A 23,734-nucleotide genomic window follows, 5' to 3' on the forward strand; every position below is an offset into this window, starting at 1 on the left:
GACTCAGTTTCAGAAAAAGCTTTTCTTCTCCTATATAACAAGGTGTTTCTATCTTAAAAACGATATGATTCTTGTAACTCATCCTACTTTTTCCCCTTGCTTTGGCTGCTGGAAAGCTCTGAGCCAATTTTATAGCCCAATATAATGACTCTGGAAAGCTTTTTTGCTTTTGTTTTTGTATACTAACTTTTCTGTTATTCTGATAGTATTAATCTATCTTGAACCACGATTACTTCATCTACATTTTCTAACATAACAGTGTATGTTTTTATAATCCTGTTCAAATCTGTTTTGAATAAAAGTATTGATGAAAATAGAGAGAACTAATGACATATGCTTTGAAAAACATTAATAAAAATCTAACCCTAAGAAATCAGTTATCATTATCAGACAGCTGATTCTGGAAGACTTTGCACAAATTTTGTACACATAGTGATAGGATTCTTTTAAGCAGATGAAGCATAGCCCTATAATCTAACATCTGCCTTCTTCCTTCAGGGTCATTTTTTTCTAGCATATTTGGGAGAAAGTGAGGAGTTTGTTTAATTTCCCTTCCCAAGTCAATCTATTCTGCTTGCTCTTTCACCTGGTTGCTTGCTTCTCTCTGTTTCTTTCAACTGCAACTTGAGTCATGTGTTAGGTAGGCAGTGGTCAGTGTCTGGAATTTAGGGACCCTCATTTGTCCTTGACACAATGCTGTTCCTGGCATGCTGGCTTCAGCAGAAGAGGGATTCAGGAACAGCCACTTCACTTTACTACCGATTCTTTTAATTTTCTACACCACTGACACAGGACTGGGTGTATGTGATGTTTACTGACGTTTAGGGCTAACTAGAAGGAATTAAATATATGGGAGAGCTTTGAACATGGTTAGCTATATATGATATAGCAATTCAGGACAGTGGGAAAAAAGTTAAACCTCACACAGATTGTTGCTCTAGGACAAACTTTAGTTCCTTGCTTTGCTTCTTAGTTTGACTTACTCTCCCATGAGGGAATTCCTTTTTCAGTTTTTCATAGTAAGAATAATATTCCTTCCCTGAAACCACCTTTGGGAAACCTATACTTTGCCTACGGGGCTTCACCTGTCCCTAGGATTGTCCCTCTTATTCCAGCAAGACAATCAATGATCCTCAAAGTGCTTTTTCCAAAGTCTATGTTACTGACTCTTGAGAGTATAACTCACAACAGGAGGCTTTAACCACATGTACAAGACTGAATCTTGGCACTCCAAGTTTGGGTTCCCTGTGAAGACCTCTCTGCTACCATGAGGTAAGCATACAACACCTCATTCTTCTGTTGGTGTGCCTGTCTCATGTCAGTAACTTACAACTGTCACGTACACACACCACTGAAAAACAAACAGTAATTCTGAGGCAGTATAGTCAATTCATATTAAGGAAAGGAAACATTTTCTTTAAAGCAGTACAATCTGCCAGGATTTCTAAATTCATAAAGGGGACTACTCTTTTCCTGTTTATACACAGCACATGTATACCTTTCAACTTGCCTACTGTAACCAGGAATCCACTAACTCCTTAGAAATGAGACCAATTACTTTTCAAGGAACAGAGTCTGTTCTTATATCCTTTGATAAGTAGAGACCTAACAGAAACTCTGACATTATAGTGTATTTTTTTTTTTAACTTTGGGCCATGTTGAATTCCTAGTCTAGTTTTTCTTTCATGTTAGTCTCTCATAAAGACTATCCTTATATAATTCCTATGGTCAGGTGCGGGAGTTGCAGAGCAGTGGGATGACTCGAGGGTTAGGAAAATGTGTTTCTTAAGTTATATATGACCTGGGATAGTCTTTTGGACAAGTTGGTCATACATTTCAAAGTTTCTTGTTCTTTTATCTTCTAGTTTGCTTACAGGTATATTCATTTTGTTGCTTAAAATGTCTCTTCCAGGGTGTTATAATTTTCATACTACATGTTAAAGTCATACAGTCTCTTTTGAATCTTCTCTATCAATCAAGGAAGTAACATGAATATGTTCCAAGTTATTATTCTAATAAGAGAGTTGGTGCTGTTTTATGGATACTTATTTTTAAAGTTGAAGGAACCAATATTTGCTCGGTCTGTCTGAGTTCTAGCTTCATATCCAGTGTTATCCTACGCTTGTTACAATTAGAAATCATGAACATGTTTATCTGGTTTCCTGGAGCCTGATGCTTTATCAGCCTCTTTCTGTGGGCCATTGCTTCTTCAACTGTAATCACATTATATAGTTATGGAAATCTGTCTCAAGAAGGCATAAAGATCTGCTGGAAAGATATAATACATATCTCTAGCTCACAGGATATTTGTTTTCATGGTTGTCTATATGAAAAAGAATGGTTTTACTATTAAGTTTGACTTGTGAGGCCTGTTTTTATGATGTCTCTTCCTGTAATCTTTTTCCATCTCTCCAATTTCCTTTAAAATGAGACCTTCATGAATGTAATCTAGTCAGGAGCCTTATTTAGGGTTTGGTACTAGCGGGCAAAAGAAATATTAGTCATCAAAGGCTGACTCCACTAAAAATCAAAGCATCAAATATACTGTATAAACAGGTCTAGCTTTTGGGTTATCTTCCTTATGTTTTTAGAAAGTGATAAAAGCTTGGAACATATGGTGCTGTATTCCAGGACCGATATATTAACCCCCTGAAGTAGTTGTTAAATAGTACATTTGCAAGAATCTATGATAACTAAACATCCCGGTATCTTTATTGAAAAGTAATTTTCTCTCTGAAAAACCTATATTAAATATTCTTATGTGGAAATTTATTATTGATGCAGCAGAACACTCGTATGATGTGAAAGCAAATCTTTCTATTTAAATATGATAAAACTTCAGCCAATAAGAAGAAATAAAATGATGTGCCTGGACTGTTGAAACTGTTTTCTTTCCTTTATAATCTTTTTATCTCTTTGAGTTAATTTTTTCCCCTTTCTGTTTATAAAAGTATCCAATGCTCACTGTAGAAAATTTGGAAAATATAGATAATTATTAGAAGCAGAGAAAAAGCACATGGCCCCCACCCCCCAAAACACACACCCATAATCTTACTACCTAGAAGCAAATACTATTAACTTTTGGCATATTTACTTCTAGGCTTATTTATTTTCTATTTTATTTTTGGAGAATAATTAAATTTGTACCATATATACATTTTTATATCTTACTTATAAGGAAGCTAAATGGTATCACAAGCAATTTTCTGTCATTAAAAACCTCATAAACGTGGCTGTACAATAGCTATGTACTATTGGACCATTTCTTTAAATCTTGGGCATAAAGATTATTTTCCATTATCGGTTGTTATAAATAACACTGTAGTAAACATCTTTATGCATGAAGTGTTACCCAGATTTCATTTTGCTTCCTTAGGATAAATTCCTTGAGGGAAATTGATGGGCAAAGTATATTAATATTTTTAAAACTCTTTATTCATATTTCTAAATTGCTGCCAGACAATTTATAGTATTTTTTCTGTCCTATCAGCAGTCAGTGAGATGCTTTTTCTTTAATTTCTTATTTTGAAATGTTTAGTGAACTCAGAAGTTCATACATTAAGAATAAATTGTTTCTTTTTTCTCTCTTACTTTGAATATAATGCAATGTTTCAGGCCTCTAGTCATAAAGGAATTAACTGCATTCCAGGAACAACCTGAGACAACAAAACATACCTATTTATCATTTTGACTCTTTCTTATTTCATCAATCCTGTTTTGTCTGGGTGTGCCAACAGAATTTCCTCTGAGGTATATAATGTGAAATTTTTTTTAAGTTTTTTTTTATAACAATGAAATATTTCTCACATTATTATAAACAGTAATGTAGCTTAAACACACACACACACACACACACACACACACACACACACACTTTTATATATGACATGTCTGAATTGGACTTTAAAAATTCCAAGAGTTTGCTGCTGCTTTAGTCTCCATCCTGGAGATTTCAGTCTCAGTAAAACTTCATCCTGGCTATGGCCAGACTTGACAGTAAACAGGGGCAACATATCATGGTAGAAAGATCACAGGGCAATGGATTCAAACAGACTTGGGTTTATATACTGAGTCATACTTGTGAGCTGTTTTACCATTGATCGGTTAATTTCTTGGCACCTCAGTTTTCCATCTGTAAAGCAAAGATGATAATACTATTTCATGTGAGCATTGTGCATATTAAATGGGAAAATGCAGCTAAAGAGCCTACCGTGGTGTTTGGTAGATAGATAATAGAGATTGACTACTTGATGGCTCTTGTTTTTACTAAAACACCTCAACAGTAGAAATAAGACTAAAAACAGCAAAAGGAAAAACTACCACAACAAATTATTACTAGATTATTACTACTGTTTTTGTTCTGCTCTTCTTCCTTCTCTTTCTCCTTCTTCTAGTCCTTTTCTTCATCTTCTTTCTTCTTCTTTCAAATCTGCTATTGCAAAATATCGTCATCATCATTATCATCAACATAATCATCATCATCAAGCAAATTGTAATCGTTATGAGTACGTACTCTATATTTTAGACATGCCTGAATTTCAGGCCTAGCTCTGCCAATTACTTTCTATGTCTGTGATAAAACTCTCCTAACTGGCCCCCTGTTTATATTCTAGGTTATATTCTAGGTTATATTCATGATTACTCTGTTAAACTCCTCTAATTAACTTTTGCATCTCAGCGTAAAAGATGATATCTCTAAAACGGCCCCCTAGATCCTGCAAAATCATTGGTCCAACCCACCTATCCTACCCTACAACATACGCACTGCTTTGACCACATTTCCTACTACTTTCTGCCTTGCCCACACAGCTCTGGCTTCTTTGCTGTACCTCAAGCCAGGTATGTTTCCACCTTAGAGCATTGACTTAGGGTTTAGGGCAATGACTATTCCCATTTGCCCTTTCTACCAGATATTTGTATAACAAATGCCACCTTCTCTATGAGGCCAACCTTAGTGACTTATTCATTTTGTCCTCCTCCACACACCCCACATATGCTGTTCTACTTTTTCTTTTAGAAACTATCACTTTATAATATACTGTTTAATTAATTATTTTATATGTCTATTTTTTGCCTTTCTCTTTGCCCTCAATGATACACATAGGCTTACTTAAAGTTTTCTTAGTGCAGGCCTAATGTAGTGATGTTTGTTGGGTCTTTCTGGGTCCAGACACGACCCTTCTGGAGTATCTACTGAGTGCTCCAGGTGTTCAAAGGGGTCTTTTTAATCTGTCTGGTTACAATTAGAACATGTCCCATCCCTGTGTCTCGAAAGCTAGAGTTATCATAGGAATTATCTCATTTGTTTTCCTTCTATTAGGGATCCCACCTTTGTGATGTTAATTATCCAGTGTCTGAAAACATCTATTTCAAATATTTTATTCAGTTTTTTAGTTGTTTATGGTATTAGGTAGATGTGGAACCAGTTACTCCATTGTGAACATCAAGGCTTGCTTTTAAGTATCACTAAGGCAGGTCTAGAGTAGCCTGAACTTTAGGGCCAGTTTAACTCTGCTACTAAGATGTGATACTTCTGGAGTCTCTAGTGAAGTGTTATGATTTGTTTGGATTTGAATGTCTCCCAGCTCTGCGTGAGTTCCTGGAATTGTTCTTCCACTTTCTAGTAATTATTCTTTGCTTATTTTCATGGAGTCTTACCTTATGTATGTACAGCTTTGCATTCAGCCAAAGAATCAAGTTGAGCCCTACGTCAGTTTCTGGAGTTTTTCTGTGCATAGTTTAGTCTTCTCCAGTGCTCTCTGTTCTGTAATTCCAGCCACATCATCACCAACCCAACTCTGTAAACTCCAATTTCTGTTTAACTCAGTGAGGTATCCACATTTTTCATGAGCTCCTTTGCCTTGCATCATAGTTCAGAATGTGCCACCAGACAGAAATCTTTAGTGATCAGAAGCCTTACCTTATTTCTCCCTCTCAGTGATCAATCATGAGTTGCCTACTGTCCACTGTCTTAAAAAAATAGTTTATATGTTTTAGTCCAGCATTCTAGTTATTTATGGAGGGTGGGTAAACTTATTACCAGACAATTCATTATGGCTGGAAGCAGACCATGGTTGTGTTTTTTTGCAATACAGACCACAAAATAAGAGAAAGTTGAGAGAATCCAGGATGCATGCAAGCAAACTTAGAGAAGAGAGAATACAGTAAGGGGACGGGGAGTCATGAAAAGGTGAAGGGTAGTAAAAACACGATAGATCAGTGCATTGAAAGTAGCATAACTATACCATCCAATGTCAATTTTTATCCAATCAATCAATTTTGAGAGTGAAAGATGCTCTAATAATTACAACTGGACAACAGGCATAAACTAGAACTTTTCTAGGCAAACAGGGATTTTTATTTACTCTTGTTGGAGATTCTTATGAAGTCAGTGGTTAGTGTACGATAGTGAATAAGCTGCAAAGAGGTTGTCATTAGGTAGTAGAATGACTAAAAGAAAATTGAAGGAATTACAATTATTGTAACTATTGGAAATATCAAGGTGTATAGTATGACTATGGGAGCAGCTAGAGGTATATAATGGAAGATAAGATATTTGAGAGGAGGAACTCAAAGTACCCAGAGTGTTGGAAATATTGTCTCTGTATATATTGGAGAAATGTCAGTGAGGTCTGAACAGCAATCATTGAAAAATGAGAAGGAATGACAGAGGAGTACAGAGATAACATCAATAATGAGAGATAGTTGAGGGATAATCTGATAAAATGAGATTCAAACTATGTTTTTGGAAGTGAAAGCTCAATATTATAAAGATGTCAGTTCTCCCAGAATCACCCAAAATCATTGGAATTAATACAATTCAAATCATTATCCTTGTCAAATTCTTTTCATAGAACTTGATAAGCTAATTCATGTAGAAAAGCAAAGGGTCAAAAATAGCTAATCCAACTTTAAAGAAGAATAATGAGTAGGTATGTGTTTATTTTATAGAAACTTATATTTCAGCTAATAATTTTTATTTATAGAATAGTGATTAAAATAGAACGGCATTTGAATAAGAATAGACAAATAGTCTAAATGGACAAACTGGAACTCAGAAACAAGGCTGTTTATATAAGGAAACTTGATCTATGACAGAGTTTGTATTATAAAATAGTAGGAATAGTAGGGCCTATTCAATCAATAGAGTTGTATGACAAAGAGCACCCCATCTCAAATTATTTTTAAAAACCTTTTAGATGGATTAAAGACTTGAATATGCAAACAAATTAAAAATTTAAACTATGAAAATAAATAAAAAGTAAATATATTATTGGCTTTGGAATAGGGTTGAATTTCTTATGCAAGGCATAGGAAAGCAAAATTATAAAGAAATAGATAGATACTTTTGAGCTTGTAAAAATAAAGTCTATGTGACAGAGACCTAAAGTTGAAGGATATGTACTATTCTGGGAAAAGAAATTTGTGCAATATATTACACATATAAGATTGGTATCCAAAATACATAAAGAACTTTCACCAGAAAAAAAAGAAAAGCAAAACCAAGTAAGCCAAGGATATAAAGAGGCAACTTACAGAAGACTAAGTGATAATGCAAATAGAGCTATTCTCACAAAGATTGGGTTTAGGAGAAGAAATCGTCTTAGCAGTAAGGAAAAGAAAGAGTAGAGAAATCTTTCTCAAGTATACTGGCATGTAAAAAACATCTCTTACTTCTGATTGTTCAGGAGTAGTGATAATATTAGAGTGTAGTGGGAAAAAGCATGAGCTTTGGTGTCAGAATCTTCATTCTGTTACTTGCCAGCTTTGTGTCCTTGGACAAGTTACATAACCCCACTAAACTTCAGTTATTCACCTTTAAATTTGGTTTAATACCACTGGCCTTGAGGCACTGTTTGGAAGATTGATAATAGATGTTAATAAAAGACCTGAATAGTGTCTGCAACATGGGTACATATTTTTATTAGTAGCTTAAGTAAACTCACTTGTTGAATGAAGTTGGTGACACATTTACTTTAGGATGGTCTTTATAAGATACACCATAAGTTAACTATATTTCTGATTCATGGAGTCAGAAGTTCTTTGTTCAAGGAAACATTCAGAAAGTAGGGTAGCATTCAATATATAGAAAATATGGAAAGCTTAAAGAATTTGTATATCAGCTATATTATTTCAGTTTTACTGTAAACACTGCCAACATGAACACATTTTTATTCTTTCAAGTTGGCTTCTATTGGTTTCTGGGAATTGGTGGTAAGTCTAAGAACTATACCCAAAATTATTTGTGTATTTATAATCATGATATACATATATATCAATGCATTTTTGTGTTTATAATGTTAGTGTATTTGTTCATTATATCAATTAGACCAGGCACTATTATCATAATTTAAAATGGTAGCACTCAAATACAGACTTAGCTGGCATTATACTTTGTAGTATTTATTAAATAGGCATTTCATTACTGTAATAGTCATAAGTGATATTCATATTGTTAAACTCAACAGACATATTATACTCACTATGTGAATTTACCTTGCATTTGATACTGATGACAGTTTGCTGTTGGAAATTCTGTTACCTTGTCTTTCCTGGTATTTCTCTCTTTTGACTCTCCTTGTATCTTCTTGCCTATTTCTTTTGATTCTCCTTCATGGATTTCTCTTCTACAAAATCCTTAAACATTTATACATGATTCCATCTCATATCATTACATCTTACATTTCTTTTCCATATTCCCAATACTGTCTATACTTGAAAATCTCTCCTGATATCAAAACTCCTACTTTGAACTGCCTTTTGGACACCACCACTGAATGTCTCATGGGTATCTCAAGTTCATCATTTATAAAATGAGCTCTTTATCTTACCCTCTCAATCTGCTTCTTCTGCCTGCTCGACATTCCAGTGAATTTACTACTATCCATGCAGTCATTCAAATTGGAAACATTAGAACTACTTTAGATTCATCCTTGTGCATCCATATCTAAAAATAGAAATAATGACAACTATCATGATATTAATATAACCACCATTTATTGATCACTTATGCTGTGCCAGTACTGTACTAAATGTTTATATGGAATCTTCCCAACAACTCTGTTATTATTATTATCTTCATTTCATAGATGGCAAAATAAAACTTGCCCCCTTGGTTTTACTACCTTTAAAATCATTTCCTGCTCTCAGGTGGCAGAGTCAAGATGGAGGACTAGGAGGACATGGAGTTCACGTCTCCTCACAACTAGGGCACCTACCAGGCACTGGTGGGGGACCATGGACACCTAAGGGGATGGGAGGAACCCCTGAGTTGACTAGGTTAGATGTTGTGGGGAGGGAAGGGGGAGGAAAAGTAGAGGCTGGATGGATGGGACCAGTGCCCCTGAGGGGTGGCTGGGGGAGGGGAGGGGTTCCATGCTCAGGATGAGCCCAACCACAGTGAGGGGACCAACAGGAATGGAGAGAGGCCCTCGGGTGAGTTGAGGATCAGAAAGGAATGTGGCCAGCGTTTCCTCTGCCCACTTGGGCCCCGGAGAGCCTGGTGAGGTCCCAGGCCTAATCCTCCACCCTCTGAGGCTCCCTTCAGCCATCCTGAGCCTAACCCCACCACCACCCCACCCCCCCCGCATGCCCACCCAGGGCCTTACCTCTGCAGTTTGCACTCTGAGACCCCCTCTAGCTGTGCTGCCTTTTCCAGCTGTGCAGGTCCTGAGCCTAGGCCCCACCCACCCTAAACCCTGCCCTGCCTAAGCCCCACCCCCACCTAAGCTGCACCCCCCACAGCCAAGACCTTTTCTGACTTTTGTTTTTTTTAGGTTGTGGTTCTGTTGTTTCATTTATATTTTTATTTTTTCTAATAAAGTTTTTATTTTTCTAATTTTATTTTATATTTATGCTTTGTTATTGTACTGCTTTTTTTTTCTTTGGCCATGCTGTGGGGCTTGCAGGATCTTGGTTCTCAGGACGGGGGTTGGGCCTGAACTCCTGTGGTGGGAGTGCTGAGTCCAAACCTCTGGACTAATAGACAACCTCAGACCCCAGGGAATATTAATCAGAGTGAGGTCTCCTGGAGGTCCTCATCTCAGCACCAAGACCCGGCTCTACCCAACTGCCTGCCAACTCCAGTCCTAGACTGGTGGAAATAACTGCCAAAGAGGAGAATAAAGAAAAAAAAAATGAAAATAATTGAGGACAGTCTCAAAGACCTCTGGGACAACATTAAATACACCAACATTCAAATTAGAGGGGTCACAGAAGAGGAAGATAAAGAGAAAGGGTCTGAGAAAATATTTGAAGAGATTATAGTCAAAAACTTCCCGAACATGGAAAAGGAAATAGCCACACAAGTTCAGGAAGCACAGAGAGTCCCATACAGGATAAACTCTAGGTGAAACAGACCAAGACACATTAATTAAACTAACAAATAATTAAATTCAAAGAAAAAATATTAAAAGCAGCAAGGGAAAAGCAACAAATAACATACAAAGGAATCCCCATAAGGTTATCAGCTGATTTTTCAGCAGAAACTCTGCAGGCCAGAAAAGAGTGGCAGGATATATTTAAAGTGATGAAAGGGAAATCCTACAATGAAGATTACTCTAACCAGCAAGAATCTCATTCAGATTCAATGGAGAAATTAAAAGTGTTACAGACAAGCAAAAGTTAAGAGAATTCAGCACCACCAAACCAACTTTACAACAAATGCTAAAGAAACTTCTCTAGGCAGGAAACACAAGTGAAGAAAAAGGCCCACAAAAACAAACCCAAATCAATTAAGAAAATGTTAATAGGAACATACATATCGATAATGACCTTGAATGTAAACAGATTAAATGATCCAACTAAAAGACATAGACTGGCTGAATGGATACAAAAACAAGACCCATATATATGCTGTCTACAAGAGACCCACTTCAGACCTAGGGACACATACAGACTGAAAGTGAGGGAATGGAAAAAGATACTCTGTGCAAATGGAAATCACAGGAAAGCTGGGGTAGCAATACTCGAATCAGATAAAATAGACTTTAAAATAAAGACCGTTACAAGAGAGGTAAGGAAGGACACTACATAATGATCAAGGGAAAAATTCAAGAAGAAAACATAACAATTATAAATATTTATGCACCCAACATAGGAGCACCTCAATACATAAAGCAAATGCTAACAGACATAAAAGGGGAAGTCAACAGTAAGACAATAACAGTGAGGTATAGTAATACTCTAACACCCCACTTCCACCAATGGACAGGTCATCCAGACAGAAAATAAATAAGGAAACACAAGCTTCAAATGACACAATAGACCAGATAGATTTAATTGATATATATAGGATATTCCACTCAAATGTGGCAGAATACACTTTCTTAAATGCACATGGAACATTCTCCAGGATAGATTACATCTTGGGTCAAAATGAAGCCTCGGAAAACTTAAGAAAATTGAAATCATATCCAGCATCTTTTCTGACCACAAGGCTATGAGATTAGAAATCAATTACAGGAAAAAAAAACTGTAAAAAACACAAACACATGGAGGCTAAACAGTGCACTGCTAAGTAACCAAGAGATCACTAAAGAAATCAAAGAGGAAGTTAAAAAATACCTCGAAAAAAATGACAATGAAAACATGATGACCCAAAACATATGGGATGCAGCAAAAGCAGTTTTAAGAGGGAAGTTTAGAGCAATTCAATCTCATCTCAAGAAACAAGAAAAGTCTCAAATATACAATCTAACCTTACACCTAAAGCAACTAGATAAAGAAGAACAAAGAAAACCGAAAGTTAGTAGTAGCAAAGAAATCATAAAGATCAGAGCAGAAATAAATGAAATAGGAACAAAGAAAACAATAGCAAAGATGAATAAAACTAAAAATTGGTTCTTTGAGAAGATAAAATTAATAAGTGTTTAGCCAGACTCATCAAGAAAAACAGTGAAAGGACTCAAGTCAATAAAATTAGAAATGAAAAAGGAGAAATCAAAACGGACACCACAGAAATACAAAGGAACATAAGAGACTACTACAAGCAAATATCTGCCAATAAAATGGACAACCTAGAGGAAATGGACAAATTCTTGCAAAGCTACAATTTTCCAAGACTGAACCAGGAGGAATTAGAAAATGTAAGCTGACAAATCACAAGTACTGAATTTGAAACTGTTATTAAAAATCTTCCAACAAACAAAAGTCCAGGACCAGATGGTTCACAGTCGAATTTTATCAAACATTTAAAGAAGAGCTAACACGTATACTTCTCAAACTCTTGCAAAAAATTGCAGAGGGAGGAACACTCCCAATGAGTGTTCAATGAGGCCACCATCACCCTGATACCAAAGCCAGGCAAAGATATCACAAGAAAAGAAAATTACAGACCAATATCACTGATGAACGTAGATGCAAAAATCCTCAACAAAATACTAGCAAACAGACTCCAACAACACATTAAAAAGATCATACACCATGATCAAGTGGGATTTATCTCAGGGATGCAAGGATTCTTCAATATATGCAAATCAATCAATGTGATACACCATTTTAATAAATTAAAGAATAAAAACCATATGATCATCTCAGTAGATGCAGAAAAAGCTTCTGAGAAAATTCAACACCAATTTGTGATACAAATTCTCCAGAAAGTGGACATGGAGGGAACCTACCTCAACATAATAAAGGGCATATACAACAAACCCACAGCCACCATCGTTCTCAATGGTGAAAAACTGAAAGCATTTCCTCCAAGATCAGGAACAAGACAAGGATGTCCACTCTCACCACTATTATTCAAAATAGTATTGGAAGTCCTAGCCATGGCAATCAGAGAAGAAAAAGAAATGAATATAAATTGGAAAAGAAGTAAAACTGTCACTGTTTGCAGATGACATGATACTATATATAGAAAATCCTAAACATGCCACCAGAAAGCTACTAGAACTAATCAGTGAATTTGGCAAGGTTGCAGGATACAAAATTAATGCACAGAAATCTCTTGCATTCCTACACACAAAAAACGAAAGATCAGAACAAGAAATTCAGGAAACAATCCCATTTACCATCACAACAAAAAGAATAAAATACCTAGGAATAAACCTACCTAAGGCGGCAACAGATCTGTACTCAGAAAACTATAAGATACCGATGAAAGAAATCAAAGATGACACAAACAGATGGAGAGATATACCATACTCCTGGATTGGAAGAATCAATATTGTGAAAATGACTATACTACCCAAAGCAATCTACAGGTTCAATGCAATCCCTATCAAATTACAAATGGTATTTTTCACAAAATTAGAACAAAAAAATTTGCTATTTTTATGGAAACCCTAAAGACCCTGAATAGCCAAAGCAATCTTGAGAAAGAAAAACGGAGCTGGAGGAATTAGGCTCCCCGACTTCAGGCTATACTATAAAGCTACAGTAATCAAGACAGTATGATACTGGCACAAAAACAGAAATATGGATCAATGGTACAGGATACAAAGCCTAGAGATAAGCCCACGCATCTATGGTCACCTAATCTATGACAAAGAAGGCAAGGATATACAATGGAGAAAAGACAGTCTCTTCAATAAGTGGTGCTGGGAAAACTGGATAACTACGTGTAAAAGAATGAAATTAGAACACTTCCTAACACCTTACACACAAAGAAACTCCAAATGGATTAAAGACCTAAATGTAAGACCAGACACTATAAAACTCTTAGAGGAAAACATAGGAAAAACACTCTGATGGAAATCACAGCAAGATCTTTTATGACCCACCTCCTAGAATAATGAAAATAAAAATAAGCATAAGCAAATGAGACCTAATTAAACTTAAAAGGTTTTGTAGAGCAAAGGAAACCATAAACAAGATGAAGAGACAACCCTCAGAATGAGAGAAAATATGTGCAAGTTATGTAATGGACAAAGGATTAATCTCCGAAATATATGAACAGCTCATGGAGCTCAGTATCAAAAAAAGAAACAAGCAACCTAATCAAAAAATGGGCAGAAGTCCTAAACAGACACTTCAACAAAGAATTTGACCTTGCCACTACTCTGCCAAACCCCTTAACTAGGGTCCTATTTCCTTTAAAGTCCAAGCTTCTTATCTTGGCATATGGTACTCTTCATGATCTGGCCCCTATTTAGTCTGCCTTGCCATACATTCTTATTGGCCTTCTTGTAGTTTCCTGCAGCGACCGTGTTGTTTCACACCTCCCTGCATTTTGCTATCTCTTTCCTGTAATACCCTTCCTAAATTTCCTCATTTGGATTAAGCACAAGCTTTGGAATCAGACTGCCAGGGTTTGTTTTCTACTACAACTATTTACTGTGTGACCTTGGGCAAGGTATTTTATGCTCTCAATATCTCAGTTGCCTACTTAACTGATATAATATATACAAAGCTATTGAAGTTTTGCCTGACACAAAGAAAGTCCTCCATAAATGTTATTTTTCTTATATTTAATATTCAACAAATATGTATGGTTTACCTATGGTATGCCAGACACTTTCCTGGGTACTCAGTAATCAGCATTGAATAAGACAGAAAAGGTCCTTCTATTCTGGGGAAGCTTATGTTCTATTATAAGAAGAAAGACAATAAATAGGAGTAAGTAAACAAGATATTTTTTTTAAGTGGCAAAATAAATAAATAAACACAGTTTGTTTATCCAGTTAAGGAGTTTTGCAGATGTTTCCAGTTTTTGGCAGTTATGAATTAAGCTGCTATATATATTCTTGTACTTTTTTGTGTTTGTGAATATAAGTTTTTATTTCACTTGGGTAAATACTTGGGAGCAGCATTCCTTGCTCATATGGTAAGAATATGTTTAACTTTATAAGTAACCAGTAAACTGTTTGCCAAAGAGGTTGTATCAGTTTGCATTTCCATCAGCAATGAATGAGCCCTAGATATGCATATCCTTGTCAGCACTTAGTATTGTCAGTATTTTGTAATCCTAGCCATTCTAATAGATATGCAATTGTATATCATTGTGATTTTAGTTTGACTTTGGAAATCTTTTCATATGTTTTTCTTCAGTTTCCTTATTCAGTGTTTTATAATTTTTAGAATATAGGTCTTTTACCTCCTTGGTTAAGTTTTTTCCTAGATATCTCATTCTTTTTGATGTGATTTTAAGCAAGATTTGCTTTCTCTTTGTGATAGTTTATTGTTAGTGCATAGAAGAGCAATGGAGGTCTGTATATTAATTTTATATTTCTGGAACTTCACTGAATTCTTTTAGTTCTAATAGTTTTTTGGGTGGAAACATTAGGATTTTCTCTATATAGTATCATCTGCAAATTGTGACAGTTTTATTTCTTCCCTTCTAATTTGGAAGCCTTTTTTTCCTTTCTGACTGCTGTGACTAGGACTTCAATACTATGTTAAATAGAAGTTGCAAGAGGGCATCCTTGTCTTATTTCACCTTTTCATGTTGAGTATGATGTTATCTTTGTGTTTGTCATTAATGGCCTTTATTATGTTGAGACACGTTTCCTCTATACCAACTTTGATTGGAGTTATTATCATGAATGGATGTTGAATTCTTTCAAATGCTTTTTCTGCATCTATTGAGATGATCAAGTGATTTTTATCCTTTTTGTTAAAGTGGTGATTTGCAGATATTGAACCATCCTTGCATCCCTGGAGTAAATATCACTTGATCAATTGTGTATGACCCTTTTCAAATATTGTTGAATTTGGTTTACTAATATTTTGTTGAGGATATTTACATCTATGTTCAATAGAGATATTGTCCTGTAATTTTCATTTTTTGTAGTGTCATTGGTTTTGGTATCAGGGTAATGGTGGCCTCATAGAATGAATTTGGGACTGTTCCCTCCTCTTCAATTTTTTGGAATAGTTTGAGAAGTATAGGTAGTAATTTTTCTTTATATGTTTGGTAGAATTCTCCTGTGAAGCTCTCCAGTCTTGGAGTTTTGTTTGCTGGGAGTTTTATGATTGAAAATTCAATTTCACTAGCAGTGATTTTTCTATTCAGATTGTCTATTTCTTCCTGATTCAGTATTGGAAGATTTTTTTGTTTCTAGAAATTTATTCATTTCTTTAGGTTGCCTGATTTGTTGTTATAAATGTTCATGTTATTCTCTTTATGATTTTTTGTATCTCTATGGTATTGGTTGTAATTTTTCCTCTTTTGTTTCATTTGTTATTTGGGCCCTTTCTCTTTTTTTCTTAATGAGCCTGGCTAATGGCTTGTTTGTTTTGTTTTTCTTTTCATAAATCCAACTCTTGATTTTATTGATCATTTCTATTGCTGTTTTGATTTCTATTTTACTTATTTCCTCTCTGATATTTATTATTTTCTTACTTCTGGCAACTTTAGGCTTTATTTGTTCTTATTCTTCTAATTCCTTTAGATGGTAGGTTAGGTTGTTTATTTCAGATTTTTCTTGTTTCTTGAGGTAGGCCTGTATTACTATAAACTTTCCTCTTAGAACTAATTTTACTGTGTCCCATAAATTTTGTAAGTTTTGTCTTACTTTCATTTGTCTCATGGTATTTTCTGATTTCCTCTTTGATTTCTTCATTGAGCCATTGGCCTTTAGTAACATGGATTATTTAATTTCCATCTGTTTGTGTTTTTTCCTTTTTTCTTTCTGTAATTGATTTCTAGTTTCATACTGTTCTGGTCAGAAAAAATGCTTGATATAATTTCTATCCTGTTACATTTGTTAAGATTTTATGATCCATTTAAAATTAATATTTATATATGGTGTCAAGTATGGATTGAGATTTTTTTTTAATTTATATTTTGCATATGGATTTCTAATTACTTCAGTACCGTTTGTTCTGAAGCCTTCCCTTTTTCTTTTGGATTCGTTTTGTATCTTTGTTTAAAGTCAAATGACCATATATCTGTTGGTCTACATTTTGATTCTATTCTGTTTCATTGAACTATATGACCATTCTTTCTCCAACTCTACACCATCTTGATTTCTGTAGTTTTATAGTAAGTCTTGAAGTCAGATGGTATAAGTCTTCCAACTTGTTATCATTTAAAAACATATTTTTGGTTATTCTAGCTCCTTTGCCTTTTCATGTAAATTTTAGAATAAGCTTATGATTTTCTAAAAAAAATGGAAAAAAAAAACCTTGCTAGCTTGTTTGGATTTTGACTAAGATTGTGTTGAATCTTTACGTATTTAGGAGAATTTGACATATTGACTTTTAATGCTATTATTTCTTTCAATCCATGAACAATGTATATTTCTCCATTTATTTGTTTCTTGTTTGATTACTTTCATCTGTAATTTGTTTGTTTTTAGGATTTGTATTGTTTTCAACATTCATATCTCACATATGTTTCATTAGATTTATGCCTAAGTATTTCCTTTCTCTTTGATGCTATTATAAATGAAATTATTTTAAAACATTTAAGTTGCTAATTGTTCAGTATTAGTCTATAGTTATATGACACTGACCTTTTATTCTGCGTCCTTGCTAAACTCATTTATTACTTTTAGTAGATTATTTGTCAATTTGAGATTTTTTACGTAGGCAATAGAGATCATTTATATCTGAATGCCTTTGTTTTTTTTCTTATCTTATTACACCAGTTATGACCTCTAATACAATATTGAATTGGAGATGTGAGAGTGGACCTGATTTCCCTATTCTCAGTGTTAGAGGAAAGCATCTAGTCTTTTATTACTGTTAATGATGTTACCTGTAGTTGTTTTTGTTTTTTGTTTTGGTAAATGTCATTATTAAATTGAGGACATTTCCTTCCAGTCTTAATTTACTGATAGTTTTTAGAATGAAAGCATGTTGGATTTTGTCAAATGCCTCTGCAGCTCTTTAAGCAAACCTTAAAGTCACAAAATTTCAGAGTTAAAAGTAACCTTAATAACTATTTCTTCATATTGAGACCTGCATATTTACTATCATCTATGTTACTCTAAAATTATATTCTTAGAGTAACAGTTTTTCTCTTTAACTGAAAATACATAGTTGTATAAGGGACTTTACTATATTTCCATTTATTTAATTATTTACTAATCTATACAGTAAAGCTATTAAGTAACTTTTATTATTAGGTAAGAAAACTGAGACTCATGGCAGATAAGTAACTAGCTGAAAGAAGCAGTCCAGCCGCTATGACAACTTAACATTTTCTTAGTATATTGTGTTCTTTTTGCTTTTTAGTTTCTATGTCCATTTTTCTAGAATGCCTTTACACTCTTAACCTTCCAAACTTTATATGTTTTCTTTTATATAAAAAAGAATTTTTTTGAGAAATTCTGAGTTTCAGGATGAAGAAATGAGTCATTCAAGATCTTTCATCTATTTTATGTCAGAGCTGAGCTTGTAGCTCAGGCCTCTTAACCTTCATGCTAGTTTTATGGATCTTCACTAAGGTCTGCTCTGGCTTTCATTAAGTACAGCTTCCTTTTCTTATTTTTGTCTCCCACACTGCAGATATCTTGGAGGCCTTGCTAGTTGCCTCTCTGGTATTGTCCCAAATGTAGACTTTTGGCAAACAACTTTAACTTTCAAAAATTAGTGTATCAAACCCAATTTTTACCAAGGTTACTCTTGTCTCATTGATTCTGTTGCTCTACTGAATTATAAGAAGCATGTAAAATAATTACATTTGGAGTTGATATCCTATTATGTGCCAGCAGAAACTGTTAATTATAATAATTTTTTCTAAATTATTTGTAATTTGTGGTATCTAAAGTGATTTTGATATAAATCAAGAATATTCTCTTCAACATTTGGAAATATTGTACTGTTAAATATGTCTCATTAGTGAAAATACTGGTAGTTATGTAGTAGGTAAATAACAACAATATATGAAAGCACTTTATTTTCTATTTTATTCTTTTTCCCCTTTTATCTCAAAGGTAAAACATTAATCTAGAAAATATAATATTTGATGACCCAACAATATTTATTTTGTCATGTTTAAAAAAATGTTTCAATAAATAGCTATGTTTGGTTCAGGGTATTTAACTTAATCCACCACGTGATTGATATAAGTAAGTTATTTTGAAAAATCCTTTTGATCAGTTGATTGAATGTGCCTAATTACCCAATTCTACTACAAAAGAATGGGAGAAAGTTAGGAGTAAATAAGTTGAGCTACTATCTCTTACTGAATTTATCTAGGTATACAATGAATGCTTTGCTTGGGAGACTGCAGCATGTAAGGGAGAGTGAAATCAAAGAGTCCTGAATTAAATTTAAGCTTAGTAATTACTAACTAGTTGTTGACTTTCAGCTAGTTACTTAACCTCTCTGAGCCTCATTTTGCATATTAAATACTATTACTTCAAGCATTGTTTTTTAAAGTAAATGAAATAATTACATTTATTAGTTTCATTTGAAATTAAATTAAATAACGAGCATGTAATAAACTTTGTAACATATGGTTTACTTTTATAAAATATTTGTTAGATTTATTCAAGAAGTATTTATTAAGAACCTGTATATGGCCAAGCACTGTACTGAGCACCAAAGATACAATTGAAAAAAAAATATATATATATATATACTGTCCTTATGTTTTGTAAGGCATACATTTTAGTGAGAGAAACATAAACTGATAAGCAAATAAATGTACAAAATATGAATTTATTTTAGTGATAAATTTTATAAGGAGAGTAAACTTTATCACTAAACTCAATTATTATTTTAGATTCTAAGTTGGTAATACTCACTGTCTAAATTTTACATGTACAGTTAGGCTGAAGTGTCTAACCACCATTGAACATTGTTGCAGTGTTGTTTATTGGATAAACAAGTAACTGAATGGTTAATAAAAAATGGGAATATGAGGCTTCCCTGGTGGCGCAGTGGTTGGGAGTCCGCCTGCCAATGCGGGGGACGTGGGTTCATGCCCCGGTCTGGGAGGATCCCGCGTGCCGCGGAGTGGCTGGGCCCACGGGCCGTGGCCGCTGGGCCTGTGTGTCCGGAGCCTGTGCTCTGCGGCGGGAGGGGCCACAACAGTGAGAGGCCCGCGTACCGCAAAAAAAAAAAAAAAATGGGAATATGGCTAGGGAGGGTAGTTTCATTTATTCAACAAACATTTTGGTGAATCACTGTGAACCAAGGCATTTATATAAGGCAGTCTCTTTTTGTACTTATGGAGCATACACTCTAGCAATCAAGATGAATCAGGTATACAAAAAACTGTAAATCAATATATGAGATAATAAGTTTAGTACTAGAGATGTAGGTAATGCATTATAACAGTTTATTACTTTCAGTTGAGCTAGGGGTCAAGGAATAGATGAAGATTACAAAGAGAAGACAATACTTGATCCGGTTCTTAAAGCCAATCTTGAAAAGGAAAGACTCATCTTAGTCAAATAAGTATCATAAAACTGATATGATAGCCCAAAGCTTCAATTTAATAGTGAAATAAGTGGTAAAAAATCAAATCATATCAGGGTGCCACTTAATATAAAGCAAAACATCTTTGCCTTTTCCTTAAGATTGTAAAGTTGGCTGTAGAATGGGGTAGTTATATTTCACCATTCATTGTACTTTAGCATCAGTGTTATAGGATGTGTTATGACATAGTTACTTGTTTATGAGAGAAAACTCCCTTATGAAGTTCACACTGAAGAATTTTATGCTGAATTTTTTTTTTAACTATTTGCATGTGGTTTTCAAGTGCTGAACAATTAAAAAGACCCAAATTTAGACTGGAAACTTATTGGGACATAAACTTATAAATATTGCTGTTGCAATATAAATAAAACACAGATGTAGAAAGTGAAAAAGTTCTTTATGTAAATGAAACTCTGGGTACTACAAACAACATCTTAGGCTAGATGAGTCTTAAAGCTATGGGTTGTTTGGCTGATCTACTGCCAAAGGAATGAGAGATTGATATTTAAATTTCATGTGAAGTTTCATGGGTAGTCTAAGCCTTGCTTTGGCAGAACAAAACCTATAAAATCATGAGAAAAGGCACTAAAACTTTTGTAGGCTTTGATTTTCTGAATGTATAGAGAAAGCTTTGGAGTTTAACCAGATGAACTTTCAGAAACTCTTATTATGCTCCCTTATGAACCTGCAGTGGCCCATACTGCTTGGAACCTGCCCTATTTTTGTGTTCACCTTTGGATTTCAGCTAGCTTGGTTATAGCATCTTTACATTGGCAAACTAAATGATGATCATGCTTTGATTTTGAACTCTATTTTCCCCCCAGTCCATCTTTTCAGCTGCTTGCCGGACACCTCCACAACAGTATTGAACAACAACTTTCCCCAAAGTCTGTATTAGCTTTCAGAATTTTTTTTGGTTTATTGTACCAATGTTTATTTGATTAATCAAACTAGAAACTTGGGATTCATCCTCTATGATTCATTTATTATTCATGCTGCCGCCTCTGTTTGGAAGGCCTTTCTCTAATTCTTACTTTGCTTGGCTAAAAAGTCCTTTAAGATGTAGGTAAAATCTCTTCTCTTCTGAGAATCTTCTCCTTACTTCAAGACTGTGTGCCCAAGAGCTTTCATTGATGATACTAACACAGCATGGTTACCACATGATGTAATTGAAAGCTTGTGTGCCACTTTCCCTCCTGGATTATTAGCTACTTTTTATTAGGGACTGAGACTTCATGGTTTCTTATTTGTTTTTCTGTAAAATGGAGCTTGTTGTGAGGATTTAATGGCTAATACTGACATAAAATGAGCACCAATAATTCTTAGATATTAATGTATTACTGTTGTTATTATTTACTACTATTATTATCTTGGTTTCTTCAATACTTGAAATGATGCCTGCCTTTAAAAAATGGATATGTTGATAAAATGAATGTGTTTAGCAGTTATCTCTGCAGTGACACTCTAGTACTGGCTCCTTTCTGACATCTAGACCCAACTCTTTGGGGGTAATCATATTTTCCTCCCAGGCTTATTTGCTTCTTTTAGCCAGTGCCTTTTCTTCATGAATTTGTGTCTGAACCCAGAGGCCTGGTGCATTTGTTTCTCTTTCAACCTAAAATACATGTGGGGCTCTTATAACTAATTAACTATGCCTGTACATAGATAATAAGATAAAATTGTAAACTAGTGGTAAAGAGAACTGCAAGTCAATGAAAATATAGAATAAATATCAGTCTAAGACTTGATACAGCTTTCAAAACTCAGCATAGACATTTTTATGTAGAAACTTTTTCTGAGCCCCTTGACTGTGTTAAGTACCCCCTCTGTGCTTCCATAGTTCTCTCTATCTCCCTAGGACTGGACCAGCTCCATAATTTGTGTGCAAAATGAAAATGCAGAGACCCTTATTAAATATTATTAAGAACTTCACACACCCATCAATCTGGCTCTGCCCTACTCTTTGCTCTGGCGTGACATAGTAAGTTTCCTGAATGAATGAATAACTGACCAAAATCCAATGTATTGAAATTTTTGTGATAAGAGATGGTAATGACAATGGCCTAAATTGAATAACCAAAGTGAGGGGGGGGGCCAAGCTTTTCAGCAACAGGTGGAGCTTTTTAACATAATCACTGGTGACAGTAATCAACAAACTTTATATATATTTTTATATATTTTTCAACCAAAGTAAAACATCATCTTTACTCTTAAGTTGATAGATAATTAATTTTGTATTCTTAATTCTACCAAATGTTAAAAGAGTTAACATCAATTGCATATTATCTCTTCCAGAAAATAGAAAACACTTTCCACCTAATTTTATGGAGCCAGTATTACTCTTATACCAAAATTGGTCAAAGAATACAAACAATACAAAACAAAAGTACAGCCTAATATCCAGCATGAATATGGATGAAAAAATTATTAACTAAATATTAACAAAGATAATTCAGCAATATGTAATAAGAATTATACACTGATCAAATAGTTTACTCCAGTGATGCAAGGCTGGTTCAATATTAAAAATCAAGTATTGTAATCCATCATATTAACAGGCAAAAGATGGAAAAATCACATGATCATGTCGATTTATGTAGAAAAAGCACTTCACAAACTTCGGCATCTATCCATAATAAACTCTCCAAAAAAAATAGGAACAGAGTGGGGATCTCTGTCAACTTGATTTCTAAAAATCTGCAAAAATCCCACAGTTGTCATTATACTTGATGATGAAACATAGAATGCTTTTCCCTTGAGATTTGTAACAAAGCAAAGATGTATACTCTCACACTGCTATTCAAGGTAGTATTGAAAGTTCTAGCCAGTGAAAGGTAAGAAGAGGAAATTAAACGCATTAATATCAGAAGGAAAAAATAAAACTTTTATTTGCATATAGCATGATTATATACATAGAAATCCTTATGAAGTATATAAAAAAGACTCCTAGCACTAACAAGTGAGATGAATTTGGTCTCAAGATATGATATCAACATACAAAATTGAATATATTTCTACATATTTGTAGTGGACACTGGAAAACCAAAATTAAATCTATACCATTATAATCACTCTAGAAAATGAAATAGTTAATTGTAAATCTATAAAATCTGTACAAAATTTGTATGCACTGCAAAATGTTGTTGGAAGTTATCAATGACGATTTAATAAATGGAGAGATATACCATGGTCATGTATTAGAAGAATGAACAAAATAAGATGACAACTCTACTTAAATTGTTCTGTAGGCTTAATACATTCCAAGCTTTGACCAATTCCTAGCAAGACTTTTCTACACATAAGAAAGATTATTCTAAAATTAATATGGAACGGCAAAGGAAAAAATAGCTAAAGAATTTTTTAAGAGAATAAAGTGGGAGGAATGACTCTACCTTATATCAAAGCTTATTATACAATG

The 23,734-nt window shown here is 34.3% G+C and overlaps 1 protein-coding gene across 1 annotated transcript in view; it reads left to right on the forward strand.

The window, feature by feature from the left end:
* Positions 1 to 23,734, forward strand: part of AGBL4 (ATP/GTP binding protein like 4) — a 1,273,876-nt gene that overhangs the window by 116,209 nt on the left and 1,133,933 nt on the right. The gene's annotated exons all lie outside the window — the stretch shown is intronic.

Source organism: Monodon monoceros, unplaced genomic scaffold (assembly GCF_005190385.1).
Source record: "Monodon monoceros isolate NGI ecotype Baffin Bay Population unplaced genomic scaffold, NGI_Narwhal_1 Super_Scaffold_18, whole genome shotgun sequence".
In the NCBI taxonomy this organism is placed as follows: Eukaryota; Metazoa; Chordata; class Mammalia; order Artiodactyla; family Monodontidae; genus Monodon; species Monodon monoceros.